Source organism: Heptranchias perlo, chromosome 27 (assembly GCF_035084215.1).
Source record: "Heptranchias perlo isolate sHepPer1 chromosome 27, sHepPer1.hap1, whole genome shotgun sequence".
NCBI classification, from domain to species: Eukaryota; Metazoa; Chordata; class Chondrichthyes; order Hexanchiformes; family Hexanchidae; genus Heptranchias; species Heptranchias perlo.
The window spans coordinates 35957474-35974338 of record NC_090351.1 but is presented as its reverse complement, the minus strand read 5'-3'; the positions used below and the strand labels follow the sequence as shown (position 1 = coordinate 35974338).

General features: G+C 46.3%; 1 protein-coding gene across 1 annotated transcript in view; it reads right to left on the bottom strand.

Moving 5' to 3' along the window:
• nfasca (neurofascin homolog (chicken) a) overlaps positions 1 to 7101 on the bottom strand; it is a 113743-nt gene extending 106642 nt beyond the window's left edge. Inside the window, exon 1 of the mRNA XM_068007659.1 lies at positions 7043 to 7101. The gene's annotated coding sequence lies outside the window, so the exon portion shown is untranslated. The remainder of the gene's footprint in view (positions 1 to 7042) is intronic.
• Positions 7102 to 16865: the final 9764 nt, after the last annotated feature.

Sequence of the window (16865 nt, the reverse complement as noted above, 5' to 3'; positions counted from 1 at the left end):
GGGTTTGAGGGCAGTGAGCAAAAGTGGAAGGCGGCTAATTGCCCAGCCCGGGTAAGAAGTGACAGCTCACAATCCTTGTAATTGTTTTGTTTTTCTCTGCTCAGCTGCTCCCAGCTCCACAGTGAGTGAATCGCCGAGGAGAAAGTGCACCAATCCAGGAGGAGACGTTCAATTAAGAGATTAATGGAATGCAACCTGGACTGACAGTCCTGAGGGGAGATTACAGCCTCCACTATCCTAAGGTCTGGAGGTTGATTTAAGCTGAGAGTTGGGCGCAGTGTTGTCTCATTAGGGAATTTCTAGACAGGTGAAGTTACAGAAAAGTCACCCCCAGAAACTCATCCATAACTCCACCATTTTGTTTGCCCGGAGAGGGGGAGCTGTGACTGTGACCATGTCTGTGACCGTGTCTGTGACCATGTCTGTGACTGTGACCGTGACTGTGACCATGTCTGTGACCATGTCTGTGACTGTGACCATGTCTGTGACCGTGACCATGTCTGTGCTTGTGACTGTGACCATGTCTGTGACTGTGACCGTGTCTGTGACCGTTACTGTGACCATGTCTGTGACCATGTCTGTGACTGTGACCATGTCTGTGACTGTGATTGTGACCATGTCTGTGACTGTGACCATGTCTGTGACTGTGACTGTGACTGTGACCATGTCTGTGACTGTGACCATGTCTGTGACTGTGACTGTGACTGTGACCATGTCTGTGACTGTGACCATGTCTGTGACCGTTACTGTGACCATGTCTGTGACCATGTCTGTGACTGTGACCATGTCTGTGACTGTGACTGTGACCATGTCTGTGACTGTGACTGTGACCGTGTCTGTGACTGTGACCATGTCTGTGACTGTGACCGTGTCTGTGACTGTGACTGTGACCATGTCTGTGACTGTGACCATGTCTGTGACCGTGTCTGTGACTGTGACCATGTCTGTGACTGTGACTGTGACCATGTCTGTGACCGTGTCTGTGACTGTGACCATGTCTGTGACTGTGACCATGTCTGTGACCGGGACTGTGACTGTGACCATGTCTGTGACTGACCATGTCTGTGACTGTGTCTGTGACTGTGACCATGTCTGTGACTGTGACCATGTCTGTGACCGGGACTGTGACTGTGACCATGTCTGTGACCGTGACTATGTCTGTGACTGTGTCTGTGACTGTGACCATGTCTGTGACTGTGACCATGTCTGTGACCGTGTCTGTGACTGTGACCATGTCTGTGACCGTGTCTGTGACTGTGACCATGTCTGTGACTGTGACCATGTCTGTTACCGTGTCTGTGACTGTGACCATGTCTGTGACTGTGACCATGTCTGTGACCGTGACTGTGACTGTGACTGTGACCATGTCTGTGACTGTGTCTGTGACTGTGACCATGTCTGTGACTGTGTCTGTGACTGTGACCATGTCTGTGACTGTGACCATGTCTGTGACCGGGACTGTGACTGTGACCATGTTTGTGACCGTGACCATGTCTGTGACCGTGTCTGTGACTGTGACCATGTCTGTGACCGTGTCTGTGACTGTGACCATGTCTGTGACTGTGACTGTGACCATGTCTGTGACTGTGACTGTGACCGTGTCTGTGACATGTGACTGTGACATGTGACTGTGACTCTGGCTGTGTCTTTGACTGTGACATGTGCCTGGGATAGGTGCAGGCCCAACGTACTGATCCTAATCTGGCACTCAGGCCACACGCACAATATGAGAAAGAAAGGAAGGAAGAACTTGCATTTACTGTATATCGTGCCTTTTACAACCTCAGGACATCCCAAAGTGCTTTAAGGCCAATGAAGTCCTTTTGAAGTGTAGTTACTGTTGTAATGTGAGAAATCAGGGCTAGTACATCATTGCAATTAATATCCCAGCCCCCTTGAAATACTTTAATCCCTCGGTGAGAAGCCAGTTAGCAGCTTGGATAATCAAAATCTGGGCTACGGCACAATAAGTATTCCCGAGGCAAAAAACTGGATAAGACGGAGGCTTGGAATACCGGCAGTCACATGATCCGAAATGTACTCTTATTGTAGCAGGAGGAGAAAGTGATTCTTTAGAATCACTGACATTCTTCAAATCAGCTCCAAATGGACCCTGAGCGAGGGCTGGACCAAGCAACAAGCAAAGCAAAAACATCTCGCCTACGCCAAACATCCTTCTCTGATAAATACCAGCACCATTCAGAAAAGGGCATCCGCGTCACTTTGCAAATACTGGGCTTTAAGGACTGTTCTTTACACTTCTCGCATTACTTTTTTAGCAAGATTTTTTAATTTAAGCTCACAAAGTCCAGTTTGGTGCTGGACATGCACATACAGCACCTTGGTACACTCGGGGGGCACTCATCCGAGTTTGGGGCTGGGGGCCGATTGTTAGGTAGAGTAAGAAGAGGAACTTGCATTTACAGAGCGTCTTTCACATCCTTCACAGCCAATGAATTACTTTTGAAGTGCAGTCACTGCAGTTGTGGACTGAGTAGAGGGAGCGTCACTTGGCATCTCACCATGCTGTACTTGTTCTAGGAGTGGTCAGTGCTGACACTGCATGACCAAATTAGAAAGAGTTCCATTGCCCCCTGGATTGCTGATGGGTTTGGCCGGGTGGCGATTGTGATATTGGTCTAGCAGCTCGGAGGCGGCAAGTTCAGAATCCCAACCATTACTTGTTGTGCCAGCCTGGGTTCAATCAATCTGGCAATTGCACCAGCCAATATATTAGATATCGGTCATAAAAACTCCAACAGGTTTGCTAATGTGGAAGGGAACCTGCCAGCCTTGGCCTACAGGTGACTCCAGTCCACGCCTTGTGGTTGACTCTTAAGGCCAGGAGTTTCCTCGGAGTTGCTCCCGCTCCCCCTGCCGTGACTTGGTCATAAACCACGTTTGCCGCACGTCTGGCGAGGTTACAGTGGCGGAGCGGGAGTAGATGTGAGGAAATTCCCTGCCTTTAATGTTTCTCTGAAGCCACTCAGTTGTACAGAAGCAACTGCTTCAAGGAGAAGGCCCCCCCCCACCACCATCATCTCAGGGCAACTAGGGATGGGCAATAAATGGGGTCTTGTCAGGATTGCCCACATCCTGAGAGAATTACTCAACTTGACGAGCACAAAATGCACCAAAGAAAAATCCCCGGAAATATTTATATCCGGCGATTTTGGCGTGAACTCGAAATCCAGTGAAAATAACTTAGTTGGCTGTTTCCCAGCAATGAAATCCACGATGGGTTAAATTTCAGTTCAGGAAAGTAACAGGAGCCTTTCTCTGCACATTACCCCCATCGCCTGCGGAAACTGCTGCGGGAGGTGGTGGTGGGGGGGCTCGTTCAGAACTGAAAGGGTGAACGTGTTCAGGTAGGCTATCTGTTCAGCAATCTCTCCAGCGAACAATCGAGGATGGCCAGGACATTATACCTTTAAGTCAAAGTGCCGAGGGCTAAAGTGCAATGGGAAAATACTTAGAGTCCACAGGGATTGATAAAAGTGAGGCTGGCACATACCCAGGCATGGGCCGGGGGTGGGGGAGTAGACCGCACTGATGATTTCCTGGAACTAAGAGCTTTTTCTAAGCTGGAGGTTTGATCTTACAGCTTGTTCATAGACGTGACTGTTGATTCAACTCTTACAATTCCCACAGACAGCCTGAGACATGCAGCTCACAAAACTGAAGATTGTAGGAGGAAGGGAAAGTTAGTGACAAGTTCCGCAAAAAAAAACCCAAAATACTGCAGATCCTGGAAATGCGAAACAAAAACTGAAAGCGCTGGAGAGACTCGTCAGATCAGGCAGCATCCCTCCAGAAAAAAAAAGAAAGAACCTGCATTTACACAATCTCAGGATGTCCCAAAGCACTTTACGCCAATCAAGTACTTTTTGAAGTATAGCCACTGCTCTAATGTAGGGAAATGCAGCAGCCAATTTATGCACAGCAAGGTCCCACAAACAGCATTATGATAATGGCCAGATCATCCGGATTGGTGATGTTGATTGAGGGATAAATATTGGCCAGGACACCAGAGAGAACTCTTCTTTGAAATTGTGTCATGAGGTCTTTTATATCTGCCTAAGAGGGCAGATGGGACCTTGGTTTAACATCTCATCTGAAAGACAGCACCTCCAACAGTGAATCACTCCCTCAGTACTTGCACTGGAGTATCAGCCTGGATTGTGTGCTCAAGTCACTGGAGTAGGACTTGAACCCATGACCTTCTGCCTCAGAGGAGGCAAAGAGTGCTACACACTGAGCCACAGCTGACTGCTTTGGAGGAAGGGTTTATACCTAAACCGTCGGCTGAGACTTCTTTACACAAAGTTAGTGGTTGAGGCAGAAACTAGGTCAACATTGAAATCAGGTTGGATATGTGGATGACGGAAAGGGGGTTGAAGGGATAGAGGGACAGGGTGGGTAAATGTGATTGGAACTAATTGCTCGCGTGAAGGGAAAACGCCAACATGGACTGGTTGGGCCGAATGGCCTATTTCCCTGTTGCAACTTCTGTGTATGTGTTTCTGTGTAGATGCATCTTCAACTTTTATATGGGGTGTGATATCTCATTCTTGTCCTGCTCAATAAATTACAACCTCCATATAAGAACATCCCACAACCCTCTAACTTTTAGCTCTCACGAACTCTCAAAGAAAAAGCAAAGAAGTTGGAATAGAGATTCAACTCGTTCTCGAGAGGGGGGCCAAGAAATTACTGCTCATAATATTAATGAGAAAACACTAAATGCGCTTGCACGACATTCTGTTTTCTGTTATTTTAGTGCAAGTGTTAAGCCATTTAAAATAATGCCTGCATTAAAATGATGGACAATGGGACATCTGCTATCATCTGCTATTATCATCATCTGTAATTTCTAACCTATGTTAATTTTAAAATGATACATCAAGTACAAATGATTTACTGAGTGAGGTAATTTTGACTTTGTGCGATAGTGTAAAACGGGCGATAGCGAATCGGCCGCCTGTTATACATCTCTCACAATTATCACTTCCATTAAAGTTAATAGAAATAAAAATTGGGAGAGATGTAAAATCGACTGTCGATCACCCGTTTTACACTGTCGCACAAAGTCAAAATAACCCCCAATGAGTTCATGATATATATATATATATACACATATTGATATTAAGGCTGTAAACACATTAATGTTTTAAGTTGATTGCAACTTTCAGGTCTCTCCAGACTGAAAGGCTCACAGATGGTTTAAAAAATATACAGCCATTTTTTTCATCCATTGATTTGTGTGTGGGAATAGCATGAGACTTCAAGCACAGGCTTATTACAATTGCATCTGTCATTGCTGGTTTAGCGTTTACGTACTGGGTTTAACCAAGAAAAAGCCCCATTTTATAAATGTCCCAAATTAAACCCATCACAGAGGTCTCTGTGCTATGGATTTCAAAGCAGGTTGTTCATTGATCATCACCAAAAGATCTGGTTCAGCTATACCTGTTATACAGGACTCCTACTGACCCACTCATACCTGTTACACGGGACTCCCACTGACCCACTCATACCTGTTACACGGGACTCCCACTGACCCACTCATACCTGTTACATGGGACTCCCACTGACCCACTCATACCTGTTATACAGGACTCCCACTGACCCACTCATACCTGTTACATGGGACTCCCACTGACCCACTCATACCTGTTATACAGGACTCCTACTGACCCACTCATACCTGTTATACAGGACTCCCACTGACCCACTCATACCTGTTATACAGGACTCCTACTGACCCACTCATACCTGTTACACGGGACTCCCACTGACCCACTCATACCTGTTATACAGGACTCCTACTGACCCACTCATACCTGTTACATGGGACTCCCACTGACCCACTCATACCTGTTATACAGGACTCCCACTGACCCACTCATACCTGTTACACGGGACTCCCACTGACCCACTCATACCTGTTACATGGGACTCCCACTGACCCACTCATACCTGTTATACAGGACTCCTACTGACCCACTCATACCTGTTACATGGGACTCCCACTGACCCACTCATACCTGTTATACAGGACTCCCACTGACCCACTCATACCTGTTACACGGGACTCCCACTGACCCACTCATACCTGTTACATGGGACTCCCACTGACCCACTCATACCTGTTATACAGGACTCCTACTGACCCACTCATACCTGTTATACAGGACTCCTACTGACCCACTCATACCTGTTATACAGGACTCCTACTGACCCACTCATACCTGTTATACAGGACTCCTACTGACCCACTCATACCTGTTATACAGGACTCCTACTGACCCACTCATACCTGTTACATGGGACTCCCACTAACCCACTCATACCTGTTATACAGGACTCCTACTGACCCACTCATACCTGTTACACGGGACTCCCACTAACCCACTCATACCTGTTATACAGGACTCCTACTGACCCACTCATATCTGTTACACTGGACTCCCACTGGCCCATTCATACCTGTTACATGGGACTCCTATTGATCCAGTCATATATGTTACTTGGGACCCCTTTTGAGTGTTGACCCAGCCATACTCATTACATGAGACCCCAACCGAGTGCTGGTCCATCCATACCTGATACATCGGACCCCTGCTCTGCACTTGTCCATCTATACTTGTTAGATGGGATTTCTGCACAATGTTAACACAGCCAGACCCAATACACAGTGCTGGTCCAGTGCTACCTGTTACATGGGATGAGTACTCAATGCTGAGTTAGTTGTTTCTCTTCTATGGGACTCTTAATGCTAGCCCAGACTGCAATTACACACTAGTCTGTTTATAACTGAGAGCCTTAGTTTTCCACCTCCCCCCACCGCCCCCCCCCCCCACTACACCCTCCAACTAGTAACAATATAATGTCATGACTGAAGTTCAAATACACAGTATATATACCATTAGTATACCATTAGTATATATCTTACTTTGCTGCATTTGTAATGTATTTCTGATAGACGCAACAGGACGAAAACATTCTTTTGAATTACTAATAAAATAACCCTGTCACTTACCAAGTTCTTTCTGGTTTCAGTGTTGAGGAATTGGTTTAAGTTTTGAGCTGCGCTCTGTGCTGAGTGCGGGAGAGCTTTCTGTCTCGGTTTTGCAACTGAGCCCTGGGTTGTCAGACTGGGCCCCCATCTGGCGTATGCTAATGTACCCACAGCCAGACAGGAAGTTGAAGATATTAACTCTCCATGGACACCCCTGGAGAGTCCCCGAACCTTCAATAAATGGCAGCAAGACAAAGCCCGCATCCCCTTACCTCCTTACTCTGCTCTATCCAACACTCAGTCCTCATATCGAATCATACAGCAAATTAAGACAGGGCACCCCATCCCTATATTTTCCAATTGTTGCGTGTAAAATGGATCACTGTGCGCCTGTGTAAAGTAGGGTCACTTCCAAACTTACCTGATTCAGTCATTGCTTCTTAAAGGTGTAGGTCCCCTTGCTTACATAGAATTATAGAATCAGACAGCACAGAAGGAGGCCATTCAGCCCATCATGCCTGTGCCGGCTCTTTGAAGAAGCTAGCCAATTAGTCCCAATCCCCCTGCATTTTCCTCATAGCCCTGCAAACATTTTCCCTTCAAGTATTTATCCAATTCCCTTTTGAAAGTTATTATTTGAACCTGCTCCCACTGCCCTTTCAGGCAGCGCGTTCCAGATCGCAACAACTCGCTGAGCATCTTTTATCTTCTTCATGTTTCAGTCAACCAGGATAAAATAAAATGAATGACATATAATTTCATTTTAAATTGATGGGATGGGGTGGGGGAGGAGGGGGAAAGAGAAGGGAGGTTGGAAAATTTGTACATTCGTCAAGGTAAGCTAAGTCACAATCAATACAGCAGGTTTCCCTTCATGGGCTCTTGTTTCTATAAATGCACACTCCAGGTGCAGATCCCATCAGCTGGGAATTCAAATCAGAAACAGTGGTGGGTGCACTGATGTTATAGAATATCCAGAAATGAGCTGAGACTACCTTCCCCCCGCAGCCTTGACAAATATCTTAAATTCATTTTGAACCTTTCTAGAGGCTGAAACTATATAATTGTCCGATATTTGAGAGGAGATTTGATGGACATGTACGAAATCACGAGGGGTCTAGACAGAATAGATAGACTGAAACTCTTCCCATTGGCGGAAGGGTCGAGAACCAGAGGACATAGATTTAAGGTGATTGGCAAAAGAACCAAAGGCGACATGAGGAAAAACTTTTTTACACAATGATCTGGTTATGATCTGGAATGTGCTGCCTGAGGGGGTGGTGGAGGCAGATTCAATCGTGACTTTCAAAAGGGAATTGGATGAGTACTTGAAGGGAAAAAATCTGCAGGGCAACGGGGAAAGGGTTGGGGGAATGGGACTAGCTGGATTGCTCTTGCAGAGAGCCGGCACGGGCTCTACGGGCTGAATGGCCTCCTTCTGTGCTGTAACCATTCTATGATTCTATGATTTACACTGAAGTGTCCACATCCCTTTGATTGGGACTGCAGGTTCGATTTTCCACCTTGCTCCCTTTACAAGGCCAGAGCTGTGCAGGCATCTATGTTCAGACAAGGGAGACCACAGGAAATTAGAGGCAATCAGTGCACTGTGCTGCTGGCTAGCTTTGCTCCAGAAATTGGGCCATAAATAATTGCACTGGCGGTGGAACTTCTCCTTTATACGTTTACTTGGTGTAGGGCAAAGGTTGGACTGGAAGAGGGGACACATCTCTTTGTCCGTCTGCAGACTGGAAGGGGGGGTTCTTTTACCAACACTACAGAACCAGGATGTCACAGGTCTTTGATCAGTTCTTGTCGGTCATTGTTGCTCTTGCTGGTTTAAAGCTGTCCATCTGTCTAGCCCGGCCATTGTTACCTCAAAGCTGTTCAGCCTCCCACAGATATCCATATGGCTCCACCTGTCAATCAAACGAACCTAGGAGCAAACTTCATCCTCCCCGTTCCCCCTTTTAGACAGAATATGACAATGCATTAGTCACAGTCCATCAACTGAACCAATTCAACACACAAACTTCAGGCTAATATTTCATTTCAAGATGTTACTAAACGGAGGCCCTGTCTGCCTGTGCTGATGGATGTTAAAAATCCCATGGCACTATATGAAGAGGAGCAGGGAGTTCACCCAGTGTCCTGGCCAATAGTCCTTCCTCAACCAATACCACAACAAACAAATTAAATGGTCGTTCATCTTATTGCTGTCTCCGGGACATTGCCAGGTGTAGAATGGCTGCCATATTTGCCCACCTAACAGACAGTGCAGTTCACAAAGTCATTTGTTGTGTGCAGTGCTTTGAATCATGTTGAGGTGATAAGATGCTTTATAAAGGCAAGAAGCACCATCAATAACACTTCATGTTCTCTGAATCCCAACGCATCCTAAAGACGTGCTTACTTTATCTTTCGACCATTATCTGCAGTTTTGGGCACCGTAGCTTCATAAGGACATTGATGGGTTCGCAAGAGTTCAATGAAGAGCGACAAGGGTAACTGCAGAACTTGGTGCTTTAAAAGAGACTCGCTTTGGAAAAAAAAGAAAGATTGACAGGGGATAAGATCCAAAATTTTAAAATGCTGAAGGGAATGGATAACGTAGGTGTTGGGTCACGAGAAGGGACAAATAGGCTGCGAGTGTGCCCCAACTGAAGCAAAGGCAATTATCTGAGATTGGTTAGCATTGCACCCTATTAATTGTGACACCAGAAAAGAGCCTTTGCTCATTGGTTGTACCTATCACGGGAGTGGTTTTCCATCCATTCGTTTTAATGGACAAAATAAAATTCAAGGGTGGCACGCTCCCAATTTCCTGATCGGCGCAGTCGGTGTGCGAGGTTTCTCGCAAACTTGGAGTATCATCACCGTCGTCCCAACTTCAATATCAATTGGGCTTAATCATCAGATGACCTGTAACTTTACTAAAAGGGGAAGTACATTCTGCTGAAATGCCCAGGAAAATGCCATCTGTCTGTATCTGTTCACTCCGTAAATGTTGCTCCTTGTCGCCAGGGTGAACTGCCGGGCAGAGTTCATTGTGGACAATGACAATGTTCTGTTCCAGTGACATCATGAACAACAACAACTTGCATTTATATAGCGCCTTTAATATAGTGAAACGTCCCAAGGAGCGTAATCAAACAAAATTTGACACTGAGCCACACAGAGATATCAGTACATGTGACCAAAAGCTTGGTCAAAGAGGTAGATTTTAAGGGTCGTCTTAAAGGAGGAGAGGTGGAGAGGTTTAGGAAGGGAATTCCAAAGCTCAGGGTCGAGACGGCTGAAGGAACGGCAGCCAACGGTGGGGCGAAGACTGCACGAGGCCAGAATCGGAGGAGCGTAGAGATCTCGGAGGGCTGTAGGACCTGGAGGAGGTTACAGAGATAGGGAGGGGCGAGGCCATCGGGGGATTTGAACACAAGGAGGATAATTTTAAATAACGTTTAAATATTAAATAAAGACCTGAGCCACCACCGCACAATACTGCAGCCAGCGGATGGCAAGGGGCTTAGCACAAATAGGATAGTTCAGGATGTAAAGCACACAACACCGTCCAATTGGCAAGGATGGTTGAGCAGTAAGGAAAAGCCCTGGCACCAAAAGAGAGCCTTTGCCCATTGGTTGCGCCCACCAGGAAATCGCGGGCGCCATTTTCCAACCATTCATTTTAATGGACAAAACAAGCCCTGTGGTAGAGACAGAAACTCAAGTGGTTATGGACTAGCTCTTAAAAGGACCGGTGTTTATTAATTAGTGCTGTTGGCAGTAAAATCACTGATTTGATTCTGCCAACACCCTGCTCATTGACTAGACAATATGACTCAGACTGCAGTGTGTCTGAGGGACTGGGACAATCTCACAGGCAGCGAGAGTGGATCCGGAATGGTTTATTGACACACTCAATGCTGACATTGGTCCCTGGCTGGAAGCATGCTTCATAATGGGTTATTTTTCAATTGTAACACAAACAAATATGGATTTCTTATCATTTCTTTCATCTTGTGCTGGTGGGACCGAGAGAGGGAGAGGGATGCAGTGATAAATAGCAGGCCCCTCATGCCTGAATGCTGTGATTTGATAGGAGATATTAAGGTTGATTCCAGATCCGAGCCTGCCCACATGGATCTCTTAACGTCCCGCAATGGGCAGCCCAGCCTCCGCTTCCCCCCCCCCCCCCCCGCCCCCCCTGACACCGATGCGCCCTAAGTGAGCAGGGCTCCCCATCGGGGCTGCTAGATCTCAGAATCACCCTTCCTCTGATTTCCCCGCCTCAGTCTTCTTCCTTCCTCTCCTAAAGTAGTTCCACCAGGACCAGCAGCTCTCACCCAAATGGCATCATGCAGGTGTGAGCTTAGAGACTGAGTGCCAGCAGACTATTCAACTACAGAGAACATCACAGCCAAGCCAGAAGCTGTCACCACCTGATGCCCACAGCATTGCACTCTTCGACAGGAGCCACCTGACAATGATGAGGACTGGCTGATTTTTACACTTGCAATCCCAGGACACTGAGGACAACTGTAGCACTTAAAGGCCACCCTTTTTTTTATTCGTTCATGGGATGTGGGCGTTGCTGGCAAGGCCAGCATTTATTGCCCATCCCTAATTGCCCTTGAGAAGGTGGTGGTGAGCCGCCTTCTTGAAGAACGTGTGGTGAAGGTTCTCCCACAGTGCGGTTCGGTAGGGAGTTCCAGGATTTTGACCCAGCGGCGATATATTTCCAAGTCGGGATGGTGTGTGACTTGGAGGTGAACGTGCAGGTGGTGTTGTTCTCACGTGCCTGCTGCTTTTGTCCTTCTAGGTGGTAGAGGTCGCGGGTTTGGGAGGTGCTGTCGAAGAAGCCTTGGCGAGTTGCTGCAGTGCATCCTGTGGATGGTACACACTGCAGCCACTGTGCGCTGGTGGTGAAGGGAGTGAATGTTTAGGGTGGTGGATGGGGTGCCAATCAAGCGGGCTGCTTTATCTTGGATGGTGTCGAGCTTCTTGAGTGTTGTTGGAGCTGCACTCATCCAGGCAAGTGGAGAGTATTCCATCACACTCCTGACTTGTGCCTTATAGATGGTGGAAAAGCTTTGGGGAGTCAGGAGGTGAGTCACTCGCCGCAGAATACCGAGCCTCTGACCTGCTCTTGTAGCCACAGTATTTATGTGGCTGGTCCAGTTAAGTTTCTGGTCAATGGTGACCCCCCAGGATGTTGATGGTGAGGGATTCGACGATGGTAATGCTGTTGAATGTCAAGGGGAGGTGGTTAGACTCTCTCTTGTTGGATTTGGTCATTGCCTGGCACTTGTCTGGCACGAATGTTACTTGCCACTTATGAGCCCAAGACTGGATGTTGTCCAGGTCTTGCTGCATGTGGGCATGGACTGCTTCATTATCTGAGGGGTTGCGAATGGAACTGAACACTGTGCAATCGTTAGCGAACATCCCCCATTTCTGACCTTATGATGGAGGGAAGGTCATTGATGCAGCAGCTGAAGATGGTTGGGCCAAGGACACTGCCCTGAGGGAATCCTGCAGCAATGTCCTGGGGCTGAGATGATTGGCCTCCAACAACCACTACCATCTTCCTTTGTGTTAGGTATGACTCCAGCCACTGGAGAGTTTTCCCCCTGATTCCCATGGACTTCAATTTTACTAGGGCTCCTTGGTGCCACACTCGGTCAAATGCTGCCTTGATGTCAAGGGCAGTCACTCTCACCTCACCGAGATCAGCTAATTGAGGTGTTTAAGATGATTAAAGGAGTTTATAGGGTAGATGGAGAGAAACTATTTCCTCTGGTGGGAGAGTCCAGAACAGGAGGGCATAACCTTAAAATTAGAGCTGGGCCGTTCAGGACTGATGTCAGGAAGCACTTCTTCACACAAAGGGTAGTGGAAATCTGGAACTCGCTCCCCCAAAAAGCTGTTGAGGCTGGGGGTCAATTGAAAAATTCAAAACTGAGATTGATAGATTTTTGTTAAACAAGGTTATTAAGGGTTACGAAGGCAGGTGGATGGAGTTAAGATACAGATAAGCCAACTGAATGAAGGAACAGGCTTGAGCGGCTGAATGGCCCACCCCTGTTCCTAATTTAGCACAGACTGGAGACTGAACTTAGAACCTTTCTGGTTTTGATAGCTCAGTGTTTCATGAGATGGTGTAAAGACAGTGCTTGTAACAATGCAGCACTCCCTCAGTACTGCTATGAACTGTCAGCCTTAGTTTGTGTGCTCAAGTCCTGGACTGGAGCTTGAATCACAAACTACTGACTCAAAGGTGACAGTCCTACCACCTGAGTCAGAAGGTGCTGGTCCGAACCTCATTCCAGGACGCAAGGGCATAACGTAAGCCGACGCTCCATTGCAGTAGTGAGGGAAAGCTGTATCGTCAGAGGTGAAACCCTTCAGATGAGATGTTAAAGCAAGTTCTGTGTCTGTTCTACTGCTTGAGGTGGACATGCGAGATCCTGAAGTACACCCTCCTTCAACCAACATCACCGAAAACAAATAAACCATTCACCAATTCCATTGCCGCGTGCAAGATTTCTGCTGCGTTGTCTCCAGAACAGTCATTGCACTTACGGTGTGAAGCAAATTGCGAAGTTTCTGAGAGATGTGATGAGGCGCTAAATAAACGTGAGACTTTAAGTTGGACATTACGTTCAGACGAGCTCTCCTCAAGCGGATCACCACGATTCACTCTGTGCACTGCTGCTCGACTCTGGGAAAGGCTGGTGGGATCTGGAATGTCTCTGCACCTCTGGGAAGCTGGGAAACTGCTTCCATTTATTGGGAATCTTTGTGTGTGGCCTGAACTGGCGTCTGGCCAAATAACTGACCAAATCTGGGAACAGGTAACATATTTCACAAGCCATAGGAGAGCATTTGGATGAAGAGTTTCCAACCCTGGCCTGTTTTCATCTAACAGAAGCTGTGCTTTCAGTAACTCCCTGAGCTAATGGTGTATCATTACAAGTAACTGTTAACAGTTCCTTATCACAACCCAGCATTCAAATGCTCAAATTCCTAATCTTGCACATACAGGGGAGACTATAGTGGTTTGTTCTTACAATGGTTTCCCAAAAATCATAGCTTCTTTAAAGGCATCGATACAGGCATCGATTCGAGACTGGTATCTGCTAACAGCCATATGGAGCTCACAGATCTGAGTTATACTACCCCCTCCATATTGCTGTCCGGTCAGGAAAGATGGAACTCTCTGCATGCATGCTTACACGTATGCACAGAGCTCCTCTCATTGGTTACTGATGTCAGCCTTGGCTCAGTGGGTAGCACTCTGGGCTCTGAGTCAGCAGGTCATGGGTTCAAGTCTCACTCCAGAGACTTGAGCACAAAATCTAGGCTGACACTTCAGTGCAATACTGAGGGAGTGCTGCACTGTCAGTAGGTGCCGTCTTTCCGATTCAACATTAAACCGAGGCCCCGTTAGCCCTCTCAGGTGGGCGTTAAAGGTCCCTTGACACTATTTAGAAAAGTGCTGGAGAGTTCTCCAGTGTCCTGGCCAATATTTATCCCTCAACCAAAATATCTGGTCATTACTATATTGCTGTTTGTGGGAGCTTGCTGTGCACACATTGGCTGCCGCATTTCCTACATCACAACAGTGACTGTACTTCATGGGCTGTAAAGCGTTTGGGACGTCCTGAGGTCATGAAAGGCGCTATATAAATGCAAGTCTTCCTTCCTTCTATTTATCCCCAAGGTCACAAGACAATTACAGATGGGGAAGGCCATTCGACCCATCCTAGCTCGTCTATCAAGAATGATCCTGAAGTCCCTGCCACTGGAGCATCCGATTGGTTCTTAAATGATTCCAGGGTTTTTGCTTCCACTCGTCTATCTGGGATTCCATTCCACGTGTTCACCCGCTTTGTGTGAAGAAAAACGTCCTGATATCAGTCCAAAATTTGCCCTTTACTAGTTTGAGCCTGCTCGCAGGTTAATTGAAGATAATTTTCCGGATTTGCCATTTCTATATTTACCTTTTTCAGACCATTTACAATCGTGCATAACCCTATAAGGTCCCCTCTCAGACATCTCCTTTCGAGGCTGGTAAGCCAGGTCCCGCCAGTCTTTCCTCAGAACTGAGACCTTTAAGATTGAGCATCATCTTTGTGGATCTTCTCTCCATCGCTCTGCACAGTTTGATCATGACTTCCTCTGACTTGCATTCTATGGTATTGCCCATGTAGTTCAATGTTCTAATGGCTTTGTTGATTGCTGCTCTGCAATGGTTGGACATTTTGAGTGTCGAATCCATTAAGACCACTGGATCTCCTTCAACTTCATCCTCAGCTATTTCAACACCATTCATGGAGTCCATGTGTTGCCCATTTTTCCTTCTAATGTGTAGGACTATACATTTGTTTGTATTAAATTGCATCTGCCATTGTTCTGCCCACTTACATATTTTGTCCAGTTCATTCTGTAATTTCTGAGCAGCCTCCTCCGATTCCACTGCCTCTCCTACTTTAGTATTATTTGCAAAGCTGGCCATTTTGCATTGGGTTTCCTGACTCCAAGTCATTGAGGTAAATTAGAAACAGCAGTGGTGCCAACACTGAGCCCTGGGCTTTTGTCTAACATTAAAAACTTTGCTTTGCTCCATTTGCAAAGTGCGAAGCCAAAACAGTGCAAGCCGAGTCGGGACAGCACATTACTTGCCTAAATTTAATCCAAGTTGCACCACAAACTTTGCATCAGTTTGAAGCCAAAACCATTTTGCATCAAAGTAAAACTAAAAGTGTGTAAAAAAAAATCTTTTACTTATTTTCAACACAAAAATTGCTTTGAAAAGAAGCCCTGGTCTATGGTTTGACTTCAGTTGGAGCTGTCATGTTCATGGTGTCTCCATTCTAGACAGCATTTCCAAGGTCTCAATCAACAGCCAAATGCATCTAGCTCCTCTCCACTGTCTGGCCCACTTCCTGTTATTACAGTGAAAGGAGAAAATCTCTCAGCCAAGACACTTGTGCCAACTTTGAAATATGCTCATGTGTGCTTTGTGAGATTAATGTCATGAATGAATGGAATCTTTATAACAATTCCCTCTAGTCTTTCAGTATTTTTTAAAGGTTGCCTTTGCATCTTTTTTATCTATACTCACCTGACGAAGGAGAAAGCCTCCGAAAGCTTGTGATTTTCAAATAAAACTGTTGGACTATAACCTGGTGTTGTAAGATTCCTTACATTTATACACCTATAATCAGTGCTCCTCTCTTGTTACTCTTAAGCTACAAGAACAACACTCTACTTCCTGGCATCCTCACTGCATTGAACTCAAGGTTCATCACACCATATCCTACTGTAATTCATTCAGTCCCAGGACCTCCAAGCAGTGGAAGTCTTTCCCTTCCTCTGTCTTCCATTTCTTGCACAATCTTAAGGCTTTTAAGGACCAAGCTCAATCTTATCACTATTCCTGATTAATGTGTTTTCTCTACATGTGCCTGTTAAGGTAAACCTTTATAGATCACTGATTAGACCTCGGCTAGAGTATTGTGTCCAATTCTGGGCACCACACTTTAGGAAAGATGTCAAGGCCTTGCATAGGGTGCAGAGGAGATTTACCAGAATGGTACCAGGGATGAGGGACTCCAGTTATGTGGAGAGGCTAGAGAAGTTGGGATTGTTCTCCCTAGAGCAAAGAAGGTTAAGGGGAGATTTAATAGAGGTGTTCAAAGTTATGAGGGGTTTTGGTAGAGTAGATAGGGGGAAACTGTTTCCATTAGCAGGAGGGTCGGTAACCAGAGGGCACAGATTTAAGATAACTGGCAAAAGGCCAGGGAGGAGATGAGGAGAATTATTTTTACTCTGCGAGTTGTTA